The sequence below is a fragment of the Elaeis guineensis genome, chromosome 3 (assembly GCF_000442705.2).
Source record: "Elaeis guineensis isolate ETL-2024a chromosome 3, EG11, whole genome shotgun sequence".
Classification (NCBI taxonomy): domain Eukaryota; kingdom Viridiplantae; phylum Streptophyta; class Magnoliopsida; order Arecales; family Arecaceae; genus Elaeis; species Elaeis guineensis.
Genome location: NC_025995.2, coordinates 8,774,216 through 8,791,207, shown reverse-complemented (window position 1 = coordinate 8,791,207; position 16,992 = coordinate 8,774,216).

The following is a 16,992-nucleotide window of genomic DNA, read 5'->3' as shown; positions in this document are numbered from 1 at the left end:
TTCACACAACTACAGCATCGAGATGATCACTGATGATTGATAGAACTCCAAGTGATCTCTCGTATGGTCATATTTAGTACTAGTTATTTTGTAACAACTATCCGTATTTATCGTTCAGTGTCTCTACACTGTAAATCAGAGACTCTTCTATCCTAAAAAAAATGATCTATACACCGATCTATCTGGATCGATCATCATTCTCATAATGATACTATGATTGAGAGTATTTAAGAATTAATTATATACACCTCTAATTCTTTACACTTTGAGAATATGTATCGCAAGTATTAATTCTATAAACGATTCAAGGACACATCACACTTGAATACAAATAACTTTATCCTTTTATTGATCAAATCAATATTTTAAGTATAAAATTGTATCCTAAAATTATTACAATATGTCAGCCATATTGGCTTCTAAGACATACATCCAATAATCTTTCACCTGAACTAAAGCCAATTGGCCATTAATCTAAGTCTCATCTTCTCAAAGTGGACTTTCATCTTTGGCTGGCTTAATTACTTTATCAACGAATCTGCCATATTATCCGTGAAGTCTACTCTTCGCACCTCGACATATTTTTTTTCGAACTAGTCACATATGATATAAAATCGCCACTCGATGTGCTTCGATTTCTGATGAGACCTCATCTCTTAATGAGTGCTATGGCTCTATTATTGTCATAATACAGTGGTATGGCATCCGATGTCATTATCCCAAGCTCTGCAACGAATTTCTTGAATCAGAAGCCTTCCTTTACAGCATCTAAGCAGCAACATACTCGCTTCTATGATCGAATCCACTATAATGGATTGCTTGAAACTCTTCCAGCTAACTGCGCCACCATTGCATATGAACACATACCCTGATGTAGACTTTCTATCATCAGGATCAGACATGAAGTATGAATCAATGTAATCTTCAACTTGCAACTTAGAACCTCTTTCAAAAATCAAGAATAAATTTTTAGTTCTTCTCAAGTACTTAAGGATATTTTTCACAGCTATCTAGTGCTCCTCATCTAAATTCGACTAATATCTGCTCGTGACACTTATAACAAGGATAATATCAGGTCAAGTATACAGCATGGTGTACATGAGGTTCTCTATGATTGAGGTATAAGAAATCCTATTCATGTGCTGAACTTCCTCAAATGTGGTTGGATATATTATCTTGGAAAGATGAATACTATGCCTAAGAAGTAAAAGTCCTATTTTAGAGTTTTTCATGTTGAACATCTTCAGTACTTTCTTTATGTACAGCTTTTGTGACAAATCTAGCATCCTTTTAGATCTATCCCTATAGATTTTTATTTCGAGAATATAAGATGCTTCTCCTAGGTCTTTCATGAAAATTTTTTTGGACAATCATCTTTTGATTGAGGTCAGCATGAAAATATCATTCTCAATAAGGAGAATATCATCCACATATAATGTGAAGAATGTTATTGTGCTCCCACTAGCCCTCTTATATATACAGAGTTTCTTCTCATTTTTGATGAAATCAAATGATTTGATTGCATCATCAAAATGAAGATTCCAACTCTGAGAAGCTTGCTTTAATCTATATATGGATCTTTATAGCTTGCAGACTCGATGATCATCATCATTGGATGTAAAATTCAAAGGCTGCTCTATATATATATCTTCCTTAAGATATCTATTCAGAAAAGTAGTTTTTACATCCATCAACCAAATTTCATAATCATAATAGGCTGCAACAGCAAGCAAAGTGCGGATGGATTTCAATATGACTATAGATGAGAAGATTTTATGATAGTCAATACCTTCGTGCTGACTATAATCTTTTGCCATGAGCCTAGCTTTATAAGTCTCCATCTTACCATCAATATTTTTTTTTGTAGATCCATTTATACCCAATAGGTACTTTACCTTCAAGTGGATCCACTAAGGTCCATACATGGTTCAAATGCATTAAGTCAATTTCTGACTTCATTGCATCTAATCATTTCTCAAAATCAATATCAAATGTCACCTCGTCAAAGATATTCAGATCATCTCCATGACCCTTATCTCCCATAAAAAATATTTTTTTATTTCCTCCTTAAGCATACTCATGTATCTTTTAGGAGGACGGAAGACTCTACTAGATCTACGAGGTGGTGGAGGAACATCAATTATTGGCTCATGAATAATAGGTTCCTGAGGATCTATAGCCCATTACTCTTCAGAGACCTTCTCTTCAAACTCAATTAACCTCCCACTACCTCCTTCCTTGATAAATTAATTTTTTAAGAATTTGACATAATAACTCACAATCACATTATGATCTTATGAAAGATAAAAGTAGTATCCCATGGTTTCTTTCGGATAGCCTATAAAATGAGCTATGACATATTTATCCTCTAATTTATCAGTCATCTATTTTCTGACATAGGCTGGACATCTCCAAGTCTTTAAATAGCCTAGACTCAACTTCTTACTATATCATATCTCATATGGTGTAGTAGGAACGAATTTTGAAAGAACTCTATTCAATAAATATACTATGGTTAACAAAGCATGTCTTCAAAAATATAAAGATAAATTAATCAAGCTCATCATGGACCTGACCATATCTAATAGAATCTTATTCTTCTTTTCAAATATCCTATTGAGCTGAGATGTTTCTAGAGGAGTCCATTGAGAGACAATCCTGTTGTCCTTAAGATATCCCAAAAATTTTCAAATAAAGTATTCACCTCCTCGATCAGATCAAAGAACCTTAATGGATTTATCTATTTATTTTTCTACTTTATTTCTAAATTTTTTAAACTTTTCAAAAGCTTCAGATTTATGTCTCATCGAAAATACATATCCGTATCATGACAAATTATCGGTAAAGATGATGAAGTAGCTATAACCATCCCTGGCCTGCACATCAAATGGTCTACATACATCAGTGTATACCAGGATAAGTAGCTCAGTGGCCTTTTCTCCATGTCCTATAAAGAGTAACTTGGCCATTTTTTCTTAAAGACAAGATTCACAAATTAGGTATGACTTAGAGCTAAAAGAGTCGAGGATCCCATCTTTTTTTAATTTGTTTATCCTATCCTCTCTAATATGGTCTAGTCTATGATACTACTAGTACTTCTGGTTAATTTTTTCTCTGGATCTTTTTTGACCTATGACACTCACTACTTGCTCGTTTATATTCATATTCATATCAACATGTAAGTGATAAAGACTGTCAATTAAAAGACCACGTGCAATCAATTTATTTCGTAAATAAATAGAATAAAAATCTTTATTGAAATTGAAATCAAAAGCATCCTATGTTAGCACAGATATGAAAATCAAATTTCGACTAGCTATAAGTATAAAATAACAGTCTTTCAAATCTAATCTAAATCTTGACAGTAATCAAAGAGAATAAGTGCCAACGATTTCTGTAAAAATTTTTGCTCCATTGCTGATCCGAAGGATATACCATCTTTCCTCAACCTCCTACTTTTTATTAGATTCTGTATTGAAGTACATATATGAGCACTCAAACCAAAGTTCAATATCCAACTAGAAGTAGAAGAAATCATTAGGTTAGATTCAATTACAAGTATACTTGACATACCTTCTGAAGGTGTGTCATCCTTCTTGGTCTTCAAGCTCTCCAAATAGATTGGATAGTTCCTCCTCCAATAGCCAACAGTGTCACAGTGGAAACACTTTTCTTTTATTGCAGTCTTCTTCAGAATGTCCTTCTTTAGCTCGCTCTCCTTCTTCTACTTCTTCACGGATTTACTCTTCTTCTTTCAACCAGATTTTTTTTTGGATGAAGAAGATTGCTCCACAGTGAGAATAGTATTCCTTGAGCTTTTCAAGATTTTCTCAGTAGTGATCAACATGTTGATCAGTTCGAGTACAGTGCAATCCAGTTTGTTCATATGAAAATTTATAATAAATTGACTATATAAGCTCGTAAGGGATTGGAGGATCAAATCCACTTGTAATTTTTTTTGCATATTAAGTCTGAGCTTCTTAAGCTCCTCAAAGTCCTTAATTACTATCATACAGTGCTTATAGACTGACTGTCCTTCATGCATCTTCATATTGAAGAGTCTTTTGGACACTTCAAAGAGCGTAGTATGGCTATGCTCACCATACAACTCTTGTAGGTAAATGATCATAGCCCTGACAGTGGGCATATAATCATGCTGGCTTTGCAACTCATTTGATATGGAAGCTAGCACATAGCACTTAATCCGACTATCTTCATCCGTCCATTTATCAAATACTGTTTACTGCTCAGTACTAGAATGGTTTGGTAACACTAGAGGGTCCTAATCAAGTACATGTCCTAATTTTTTAGAAATCAAGATAATCTTGAGGTTTCTTAGTCAATCTTTAAAGTTGGTTTCAGTCAAACGATTAGATTCAAAGATGCGGACTAGAAGATTTGAAGCTGACATGACTTAACTGTGAGAGTAGAGATTCAAGTTAGATTTTTATATTTTAAATTTTATATTTGCTCTAGGAATTTTAAGAAGCAAACAAAACTTTCATTATTTTTTTGGATCTCTATACTTCTCGAGTGGAGAAGCGAAAACCCTAAGCCATAATTGAATTTCTAGTGGGTGCTACGGTCCCACAGATATCGTGCACCTCACCTGACAGATATTGGTAACAGACACACCAATGCATGGACAACTTCTTATCCAGATGCTTCTTTAAGAATATTACAGTGACTTGGTCTCTAAGTCATATAGTCTCACCTGATAGATATTGACCACACTCTTTAGTTAAGTCTAACCCACCATTCATAAGTAGGTGCAAGACCGTCATTGGGTTCCTCACCTGATAGTATTGGGCCCAATCCCATTCTTATCTTGAAGTAACTCTTTGCTACTAGTGGTTTCATGTTCCCAATGTAACTGAACCACTATGACCAGTCATAAATAATCAACACTAGTAACACGTCCGCACATCTATAACGGTGAAAGATCTCTAGACTTAATATTTATGAGGAGATTTAGATTTAGATCTCATCTAATCAATCATCATATAACTAATCTAATTGGTATGGATCAATTCAAACCACCAAGCAACCATATTTAAGACTTAATCTTCCAAATTGATCAGGTAAGTGGAGATCAGTGGGGGTATTCCGTTGCTTTCCTTAGACACCAATAAATTAATCAGATCAGCAAACGAAATTAATTAAATAACTATATTTCAATTACTTGCCTTAGATACCAATTGATTAATTGATCAATTGATCCAAATAGATTAGCTCAAGTGAATCAGGCTCAAGCCATCGAGCCAAATTAGGTCTTTAAGTCAATCGATTCTACATATAAAATTTAATCGATTTGATCAACAATGATTATATGATCTAAAACTTAATTGATCTAACTCTAATCAATACTTGATTCAGTTTAATGAATTGCTAAATCGATTTGGATCTATTATGATCAAATCAAAATCCTAGATGTAAACTAATTACATGACCTAATTTGATCTACCCATGACCAATCCCTCATGCACAAACATAAATTTCAGATTCTAAAACTAAATTTTTTAGATCTAAATTCTTTACATGAAGAAAAGATTTTAAATCATGAACTAATTTTCAGATTTAACATACAAGCATATATCTCATATATATATATATATATATATATATATATATATATATATATATAAGATTTTAAATCATGAACTAATTTTCAGATTTAATATACAAGCATATATCTCATATATATATATATATATATTTAAAATTCAGATCTAAATAAAAATTTAGATCTTAACAAGATATCATATATCTCATATACAAATCATTAATTAAATTTAAATCATTTTTTAGACCTTAATATGCAATCATACATCTCATATATGAATCATAAATCAGGTCTAAATAATTTTTAGATTTTATGCATGTAAACATATATCACATATATGAACTAGAAAACTATCTAGAATAATTTTCAGATTTATGCATGCCTTCATATATCCTATATATGAACTGAAAATTATGTCTAAAATAAATTTCAGATTTAAATTAAACATCTGTATATCTCATGTATCAAGAAAAATCAGATTTTGAAATTCTTTTCAAAAATATGAATGTCAATTTCATGCATATAAAATTCGTGGCTCTAATACTACTGTTGGAATTTCTATAGTACGCATGCATGTGTGTTTCAAAAAATTTTTTTCTAAACAATGCAGCAAAATTAGATATCAAAATACCTTTTAATCTAGAACATGCATATATAAAATAAAGAATACATGGATCTACTTTATATGCTGAAATTGAATATATATTGATTTTATACTGAAATTGAATATATGATCGGATCATGTACCTGATTTGCTAATCCTTTCTTTGAATTTAGATCTGGAAGAAAGTTGGTTCTCTCTTAGCTGCGCAAGTATCCGACCTCTACGGGTATCCACTTAGGATCAGTCTGAAACAATCCTCTTTAATGTAGATCTTTTTTCTCCAAGAGCAATCACCCTGTGAATCTGAATAAAGCTTGGATTACGATCAACTCTTTGATCCTTTCTTTAATCTTCTTCTTTTCTTCTTTTTTTGATCTCCTTTCTTTGATTTTACAGCAATCAAGCTCTGAAAATCAGTAACTAAGAGGGATGCCCAACCTCCTTTGGGGATTGGAAGATGGGGACACCCAATAATGCTTGGGCATTGGAACCAAGAGGGAGGAGAGAGGGAGGTATGGGAGGCTGATAGGAGGCTTGGAGCTTGCTCAAAATTTAATGCTAAGATCTTTAGGGAAGGACCCTTTAAATAGAGGAAAAGTTTGAACCTTATTCAAAACCAAATTAGCCCTATAGTATGAGTCCTAATCGCATTAGGACTCCTTGTATGCCTCTATCTTTGACCATGCCTAGGAGAACTAAGAGGATGCCAACCCTTGGCCCCTTTAGGGCTCTCTCTCACATGCCTCATAAGGAAGAGGGTGAGTGTAATGATCCAGATTAAAAAAAAAAAAACAAAGGAGGAGGAAGACTCCTAACCGGAGTCTTCTTCCTCTCCATTTTCGATAAAATCGGAGTGATAGAGTCCGACACGGGTTAAGAAAACTCCTCTATAAAACCCCCTTCCCCTCTCTTTAGGTCTTTATCATGGGATTTTGAGAGATTATTAAGAGTTTAGAGGGATTTTTTTAAGATTTTTCTACGAGTTCTTTGAACAAGAAGAAAGGATTGCCGGAGTTCTTCTCGACTGCCGGAGCTCGAGGTAAGCCCCTCCCCTTCTTCCTCTCCCTCTTCCCTTTCTCCCCTGGCCCAAAGCCTCGCCGTCGGCCACCGTCTTTGCCGAAAATCAGTCGCAAAAGAATCTCCTATTTTCTGAATCTTCTTTTGATTTTATCGGCCGACCATTGCCCACCGCCGCCTCCACCTGCTGCCGGACATCCAACGAAGCCACCGCCTTCGCCGGAGTCAAGCCTCTGCACCCTTTCCAGTCTTCTCCTGTTTCAGCCAAGGGAGGCCGCGGGAAGAAAAGAAAAGAAGAAGGAAGAAGAAGAAGAAAAGAAAAAGAAAAGAAAAAGAAAAAAAGAAAAAGAAAAAAAAAAAGAAAAGAAAAGAAAAGAAAAAGAGAAAGAGAAACATAAAAATAAAATAAAATAAAAAGAAGAAGAAGAGAGAGAATTTTCCTCTCTCTCCTTTTTCTCTCCTTTCTCTCTCTTTCTCTCTCCTCTTTTTACCTTCTCTCTCTAGATTCTCTCTAGACTTTTCTCTCTCTTTATGAATTTTGTCTTTCTAGAGTCTTTCTCTCTCTCTGATTTCATCACAGACCCTAGGATAAATTTGAAATAAAAATATGATGATTTGAGATTGCTCCGAAATTCGTGCGGTAGATCTGATCCTAGTCTGATCCTATTCGAAATTTGTAACACTTGATTCATATTGAGTCACCCTGATAGGATCTCTGATGATCTCGATCATGAGTGCCTCATCGAAAGGATGCGAAGGTTTCTCTCTGCACTTTCTCTCTCTACTTTCTCTCTCTAGAATTTTCTCTCTCTTCATGGATTTTCTCTCTCTAAAAGTTTTATGGATCAGTGGAGGATCTAGATACTTAGATAAATCCTAATTTTGGTTAATCCTAAGAGAGATCCTCGATCTGTGTTATTAGGATCGATTATCAGTAATTTTCTCCATATATGATTTTTATATTTGATCAAGGTCATGAAGAGATACGATTGTCTGCATAAGATATCGAGTGGAATATCTTGTTAGAGAAATTTATAAATCAAAGAAGAACATTGATTTCTGTGCTTGGATCAGTCACCGGTAAAGGTAAGAATCCCTGTACATGATCACTATTATATATATGCTATTTTACTGTTGGTCTTGCATCATTGGTTTTGCATCGTCGGATTTGAGATCGATGAATTTATTATACCTGAGATACTGTTATTTGATTTTGAGCATGAGTATGTTATGTCAATATATATGTATCAGATATTGATGGCATGATTATATGGATATGACATATTTGAATTGATCATAATGCAAGTCAGAATTGATTTGACGAAATCAACACATAATGATTAAATGAAAAGAAAGAGATATATGGTATGGACTAGTCTTGTCATGTGGAACAGCCCGTCAGGAGCTTATGCCTGGGACAGCTCCCACTGGCTTACAGGTGGATCAGCCGGTCAGGAGCTCATGCCTGGGACAGCCCGTCAGGAGCTTATGCCTGGGACAGCCTCTCACGGGCTTTCGTACGTGGGACAGCCGGTCAGGAGCTCATCCTGGGACAGTCTTGAAAGACTTTTTAAGTGGATTCGATCCGGATGATGACTGAGGTATAGACTTGGATAGTCCAGAGCCAGAAAGAAAATGTTAAAAATCATGTGATTATGAAAAGAGAAATGAAAGATAAGGCATGAAACAATTGTTGAACAAAAGCGTTTCACCTGTTAACATATGATGATGCATCTATTTTAACAAGATAGAAAATTTATGAATGTTTGCATTATTCTGGACATTGAACATGAAATTTTATATTTTATTGCTTATTCTTATTTTCAGATTATATTACTATATCAGTGTGATATGGAAATTCTTACTGGGCTGTAAAGCTCACACCCTTTCATCTTTGTTTTCTTCTCAGAGATACAGGACGTTCATGATTGGCTATGACTTAGATTTACGGATGAGCAGAAGGATAAATAAGAGTGTCTTGGCTAAGGCTTGGATTTACGGATGAGCAGAAGGATAAATAGAGTGTCATAGTATCTGATCAGAGAATTGAAGAAATTTAAATTTATAATTATGCAAGGTTTTACGAATTATTATTGAAATTAATTGTTATGGTTGATAAGGTTGTAATGCTTTAATTTGGCCTTGCATATTCTTTAGGGCTTGCTCTAAGGAGTGTGCGGCCATTACGTATCCGACCCGGGTGTTGGGTTCGGGGCGTGACAGTGAGCCCCTCCTTGTCCATCATGCCACCAACCAAGTGGGTGCACCCACACTTGATCAAAACAAGTGGTGCTCCACTAATTTCAATCAAGGAATTGACTAGGGGTTTGAACCCTTAATTCAAATGATCCAAAATCCTAGACATCCAACAATTGGAGCTCTATGAATCTAATTCATTTAGGTCTTTAGCAGGTAATTAACTTGAATTAATCATATCAAATAAGTAATTTAAGATCAAAGAGGAAATTGGGTTCAACCTTGTGCTAGCAAGATTACCCTGAACCCAATAAGATTTCTCTAAATCAAATTGAGACTTCATAAGCTCAATTGCTTAATTCAGGTCTAATCCTTTTGCTGTGTGACCTCATAGGTTCAATTCTGTCTGATAGTGAGATATACCATGATCTCTATCATAGTATTATTGAAACTCTTTTCAATGGATCGGAACGATTCTACTCTAACTCAACAAAGATTGTCGATCCTGAATAATCCTAGTGAGCTCTCATAATCTACCAGTGACATCTAGCAATATGTAGTAATAACCCAGTAGAACCGAAAAAGAACCTCAAGGTATAGTTTCTATATGATTCAATCCCTCTATCGTGAGTTCCGAGTAGATGACAGGTCATGAATAAATCATCAAACCTCATCATCAGTTATATGATAGATTCGATTAGCTCAAATCTAATTGAAATTCTCATAGAAACTCTTTTCCATCAATCACACTGCTGTAGCCATAGACTTATAGACTTAGCTTTTCAAATTTCATAGGACTACTCATTTTCTATCAAAGTTGATATATTCCATTTAGATATGCACCCTACTCCTACAGTGAATCAACTGCCGCCAATATCTACTTATGTGTCAGTCAAACTCAAGCAACCTCATTGTGAGCAACCATACCATTGCAGGTCAAACGACCATTCATATAACTACAGCATCGAGACGATCATTGATGATTGAGTAGAAATCCAAGTGATCTCTCGTATGGTAACGGTCAGTACTAGTTATTCTCTAACAACTATCCGCAATTGTCGCTTAATGTCTCTATATTATAGACCAGAGGCTCATCTACCCCGAAAAAAGCGATCTGTGTATCAGTCTATCTAAATCGATCACCATCCTCATGATATCGTATTGACTTCTAGGACATACATCCAATATATACTAATCTCAATCAAGCCAAATTATACTTCGTTATCAGCTAGAAGGCATTATTTGCATCAAAAAATGTTTAAATAGTATTCTCCAAAATCCCCTAAGGATTTTGGATTTCAAAATCTTGTTTGCCAAAAAATTAGCTGAACAAATTCTTATTCTAGACCATACTAAAATATTACTTTGGCTGTTCCCAGATACCTGACTAAGTTCTTGGAGAATGTTTTCAAAAGTTATCATCATAAGTCAAGGTGCAACTTTATTAGCTTCAGGTTGGCCCAACAGGAACTTGGGCGGCTGAAGTGCCTTCTTGTGCTGGGCCTGAATGTTTGGCCTCTTCATTGCTTTATGTAACATTGGAACAATATCATGGTTATATGCAATATTTAGCTTAAGAGAAATTTTTTGTGCATCACGAGTAGTGTAAAAAATTCAACATAGAGTGCATCATTTCGTCCGATTGGTTCACATAGTCATCACTTTCTAATGCGTATTTAATACCTGCAGATCGATATTTTTGTTTAAAAATTTTGTATGACGAAAATACCCTTATCTTTTGAAAAAAATTATGACATCCTGTGGCGTAATATAGTCTAGAATATCATAATATGACCTAAGATATCATAATATGAGAGAGACATTTTTGTTCAACCACTTTTCAACGCATATTTAATATCTGCAAGTCGACTTTTTTTATTTGAAAATTTTGAATGACGAAAGTGTCTATATTCTTCAAAAAAAAATTATGACATCTTGTGCGTATTATGGACATAGAATATCATAATATCGACATAAAATATCATAATTTTTTCAAAAGATAGGGACATTTTCGTCATATAAATTTTTTTAACAAAAAAACTAACCTTTAGGCACTAAATGTATGTTGGAAAGTAATGACTATGTGGATCAATCGAACAAGACAGTGTACTCTACATCAGATTTTCTACACCGCCTACGGTGCACAAAGAATTTCGCTTTAGCTTACTTTTTCTATTACCTTCTCGTCCTCCCCTGATCAGCCCAAATGGGACCTCATTGTCTGACCCAATTGACATGAGAGATGGGCCAAGATCATGGGCCCCAATGGCATCCATTGCAAATTGATTAGGTTGGAAAATGCATGATCTATACTTTGCGCCAATGCCTAGCATGCTATACTTTTTTTTTTTTTTGTGTAATAAGGAAGTGAAATAACTCATTACAATCATATGAAGGGGATGCCTCTTGCATCTGCTCTGATATAATGAGATAAGCTAGGAGGAAAGGCTTCAAACCAAACTGACTTGCTTAGAGCTCGCAATATTGGCTAGACAATTTGCTACTTAATTAGCTTCCTGAAGTGCATTATCATAACTGGAAGAGGTCCGAATGTGGCCACACCTAGTATCGAACATTAACATAGTTTCTCAATATAAATCTTGTTTCCTATCAGTGCATTCCATTTCTAATATAAATCCCATTTACCGTCTGTACATTCTTCATACTTCTTACTTATTTTACCATGATCAATTATGTAAAAAGAAATATATTCTAATGTAGAATAAAAAAGATTTGGATACTCTTGTCACATATCCTTTCCTTGAGAATCTCTTTCCCAAGGTATCTCTTACTCGTAATTTTCATTCCTTCTCTACGGCGGCTCAAGTGTAGGAAATATTCGAGCCTAGATCATTAGGTACTATAATCCAATAAGTCTAGCAATTGTCCTAGTCGGGCTCATGCACATGCAAAAATCTATTCCCAAAAATTTATCCCATTCGCTCAAATCTGTCTTTTTATAGGAGAGAAATAAGAAAAATTACGTTGTTATGTTCATATTATGTAAAAATGAAATTGTTCCTAAGCAAATGGCATCACAACTTGCTGCACCATTCACATGCACAGGCACAGCACACCGAAGTTTTGGCACACCTGAACATGTAAAAAATTTAGGTTTTGGCCCAACAACTAATTAATTTGCAACTATCCAAATTGGATGAAGACTTTATCCTTCAACTTAGAATTAAACTGGTATAATTGGATTTGATCTACTATACTTTAAGGGAAAATAAAAGCAACTTATATTACTTTTTAGTGGGGACTATCTTCACTAGTTTCATTCGAGTTGGGCAATTTTAATTGTAACCTAGACTTATTCCAAAAGAGTAATTGGTGTGCATTTTCTAAATCAGAGACTCATCAAGTAGTTTAACACTCTCTATCTTATGAGAGAGATTTGAGGTTTGATTCTCACATTATTTGTATTAGGATATCTGATACAGAATAAGTTTGAAGCTTTCTCATATTAAACAAAAACTTAGTGCAGTGTATATGGAACTAGAGAACTTCTGGAGACCATAATTTTTGTATATATATTAGATTCTTATGATCGTAAACTCATTAGATAAGTGCACTCAAGATCTATAATTAATATTGACATTTCTTCACCAAATTTTATTTTTTTAGATAAAATTTGTAGCCATAGTTTAGTGATGAACTTTTTCTGATTTTGTAGTTGTAGCTTAATGATTATTATTTTTCAACTTTGGAAATTTGAATCATATTAAGGTCCATTAATTAGTTTAGGATTTTAGGATCAGCCACTTTATATAACTTGCAAAGGATTCCACGTGTAACTTTTATATCTCGACTATTCTTATGAGGCAAAAATTTATCTTCGTATTGTGATAACCCAAATCTTAAAGCGGCCCAAAGAAAAAAAGGAGGTTGAAGACTCTCACTGGGAGAATTATTCTGCGTGACTTCAGCAGAGAAAAAGCCAATTCCGAAGAAAAATCGACCTCTCCTTCACTCTTATAAATTTTCTCCTCCCTCTCTTAAGTTGTTCACAATGATTACCAGCGTTCCTCCTTCTTTCTTCTCCTTCTGTTCTTTCTTTGAAGCTGCAACCCCCTTTGCTTGTACCCATCGAAAATCGACGCCAAAGACATCACTGAAGTTGAGGTAAAGCCCCTCTCCTTCTTCCTCTCCCTCTTTCCTTTCTCTCCATGGTCTTAAACCTTGCCACCGGCCTCCGATTTCATCGAAAAATGATCGAAGACAATGTCCGCCCACTTCCCCTATTTTTTGAAATATTTTCTTGATTTTTTCCGCCGTTCGGCTCTTGCCGCCAACCATCCACTGCTGGCCACCATCGGCCGCACCTCACCACCTATTGCCGGACCTCCGACCATGTCGCTGCACCCCACCGGTGAATGAGTCACTAGCCCCAACGTCCTCCTTGTTTAGCCAAAGAAAGAAAAAAAGAAGAAGAAAAGAAACGAAAAGAAAAGAAAAAATAGAAAAAAAAAAGATTTTCTCTCTCTAGTTTTTCTAAGATTTTTTTTCTATACTCTTCCTCCTTCTCTCTCTTCAGACCTTCTCTCTCTAGAAGATGATGGGAACCTAGATATCATTTTCTCTCTATTTTCTCTCTCTAAGAAGGACCTATAGATCATGTATCCAGATATCTTTTTCTCTTTTAGGAATCCACGTTGATCCCGGTAAGATGATCCTGAATCGATTTAGTACCCAGATGGTCTATCGGACTGATACCTAGTCAACTATTTTTTTATTATTATTTAATTTTATTGAATATATAAAATAAAAATTGCTTATGATATAATATTTCAAATAGGATTACCTACTTCATTTAAAGAAGATTAAAGATCTAGGATGATCAAGATAAGTGAATCTTACGTTCCTTATTTATTTTTAAATGATCGTATTTTTCACGCAAAGAATTGTTGATAATAAAATCATATTTTTTTTATAAAATAAGGATCAACATATAGAATATAAAAAATATATTTAATTATGAGCATTGATTTTATGAATATATTTTTATGAAAATGACATGTTTATGAAGCATAAATTTTATGATTTTTTTATCTATATATATGTATGTTTTAAAAAAAGATATAAAAATTTTAAAAGTTCTTAGGTAGCTATGAACAAATCTTTATGAGAAGGTCGACACCCAGAGCTAACATCTATAAAGACACAAGCCCTGCCAGTAGGTATAAAGTTGGCATATAAAATATGAACTTGTCGATTAAGAATACTGGCCCTGTCACAAATATAAAGAGACTATAACATGAATATCTGTAAGCAAAATTTTGAAACATGACATGGTCACATGACAAAAATGATTTACGAAATATGTTTACGAAATATTCATGATTTATGCATGCATGATTGGTTTATGACTTATTTTATTATATGTTCTATGAAGTATTTTATTTTATATTATCTATTACTTTCTAAGTATTGCATTATCATGAAAATTTATACTGGATTCGGTAAAAAAACATATATTCTACTTACTGGGCTAGTGTAGCCCATATTTTTTTTATTTTTTCTTGTACAGAGGAATAAGGTTAGAATTGACGAAGGGATTTAGACTTAGGGATCTGCATAGCAAGCTTGAAAATTTTATAACTAAAATTTAGTTATTTGGTGATCACGGATTTGTAGTAAATAATTATGAATTTTGAGATATGAATTTATATTTGATTTTAGATTTAGGTGCTCTAAATCAGTTTTGGTTTAATTAAGAATTTGAATTGAATTTTTTTATTACTTTTATTTATGATGCATGTGTTATTATAATTAAAAAAATGAATGTGGCTTTGTGTTATCTTGGGCTGTACCCCTTGATAGCACGATTGTGTTATGTCCTAAATTTGGGGTGTGATATTTTATGGTATCAGAGCAATAAATTTGATCATGGGTAGATTTAAAGTCCAGCAATAGGTAAATGAATCTCGTTTAACTAGATCATATTTAACGGAATAAAAATAAATAATTTTTTTTAAAAATTTCTGTTGCTGCATTTAAGGAAGTTAATTAATACTACTATTTTTAGGTGATAATAAGTAATAGAAAGAATGAAGTCTTAATGAATCTTGCCAGTAGAAAAAGAGGAGCAAGAAGAACTACGAGAGGAGATGCCAACTGTCCAATCGGCTGAGCATGCTCCTAATGCATCAGCCACTTAGATAGAAATTGCTGGAATATACTAAGTGGTGGCTCAACTTATTCAGCAATAATAGCAAACACAAACCATTCCTAAACCTGCACTATCTTTAGAGTCATATTATGAGAGGTTTAGAAGGCTTAATCCACCACTGTTTGAGGGTAGACCTAATCTTCTAGTTACAGAGACTTAGATTCAGAAGATAAAAAAGATGTTCGATATCCTACAGTATTCCGAAAATGTGAAGGTCAGATTAGCCATACCTATGCTGAAAGAGAATGTTGAGTTTTGATGGATTGCAATAAAGGCTATCTATAAGAATATCAATGACTACTTGACTTGGGAGAAGTTTAAAAGGATATTTCATGACCAATACTTCCCCGTGACAATGAGATTAGTAAAGGAGAATGAGTTTTTGGCTTTCAGGCAAAAATATAAAATAATAGTGTTAAAGTATGCAAACAAATTTAATGAGTTAGGCCATTTCTGCCCCTAGCTTATAGAGTCTGAAAGAAGCAAAGCTAATAGATTTGAGCAAAGTTTAAGATATGGGATTCGGTCTTGATTGTCCTCTTATATTTTTAATAATTATAAAGATGTACTAGAATGAGCTTTGAAAATAAAATTCAAGATAAAAAGATCAGAATAAGAAAAGAGCAACAAAAAGAGACTGAGACCAGCAGAAAATTTGAATGATCGATAGAAAAATTCTATTAATAACTTAGATAATACTAAAGAAGCTATGACTTGTGAATATTATGATAAAAATCATTATGAACTTTATCTCAAAAAATTTGGAGTATGCTTTTCATGCAGCAAAATAGGATATACAGCACGAGATTAACCTATTAAGAAAAATGATAGTTCAATGACCTTCAAACTGGCAGATCAGAAACAACAAGAAAATACACTGGTGTTCGCTTTGACCAAACAAAGATATCAGTGCAAGCAATCAAGTAGTTACAGGTACCATCTAATCATCCTATAGATGCTCATATGCTATTTGATTATAATTTTTTTTTATTTTTTTATATCTTCTAAGTAATAACTATATAGAATTGAATAAGCCACTCTATGTTATATCTTCTCTTAAAAAAGTTATTCTCACCAATGTCTTATTTAAAAATTGCTTCATTTTAGATGAGAAAGTTAGGATTGATAGAAATTGATCTAAGAGTATAGTAAAGATGATATGAAGATTAAGATCTCTATTGGTAAAAGAGTGAAGATATATCAAGTTTTAAGAATGAAATTTTTTTTTAAAGAGTGTAGAATGTGATAAAGCGAATCTTAAAGTGGCCCAAAAAAATAAAAAAAAGAAAAAAAAAAAGAGGTTGAAGACTCCTGCTAGGAGTCTTCTTCCATGCAACTTCAGCAGAGAGAAAGTCGATTCCAAAGAGGAATCGACCTCTCCTCCACTCTTATAAATTTTCTCCTCTCCCTCCTAAGTTGTCCATGATGATCACCAGCAGT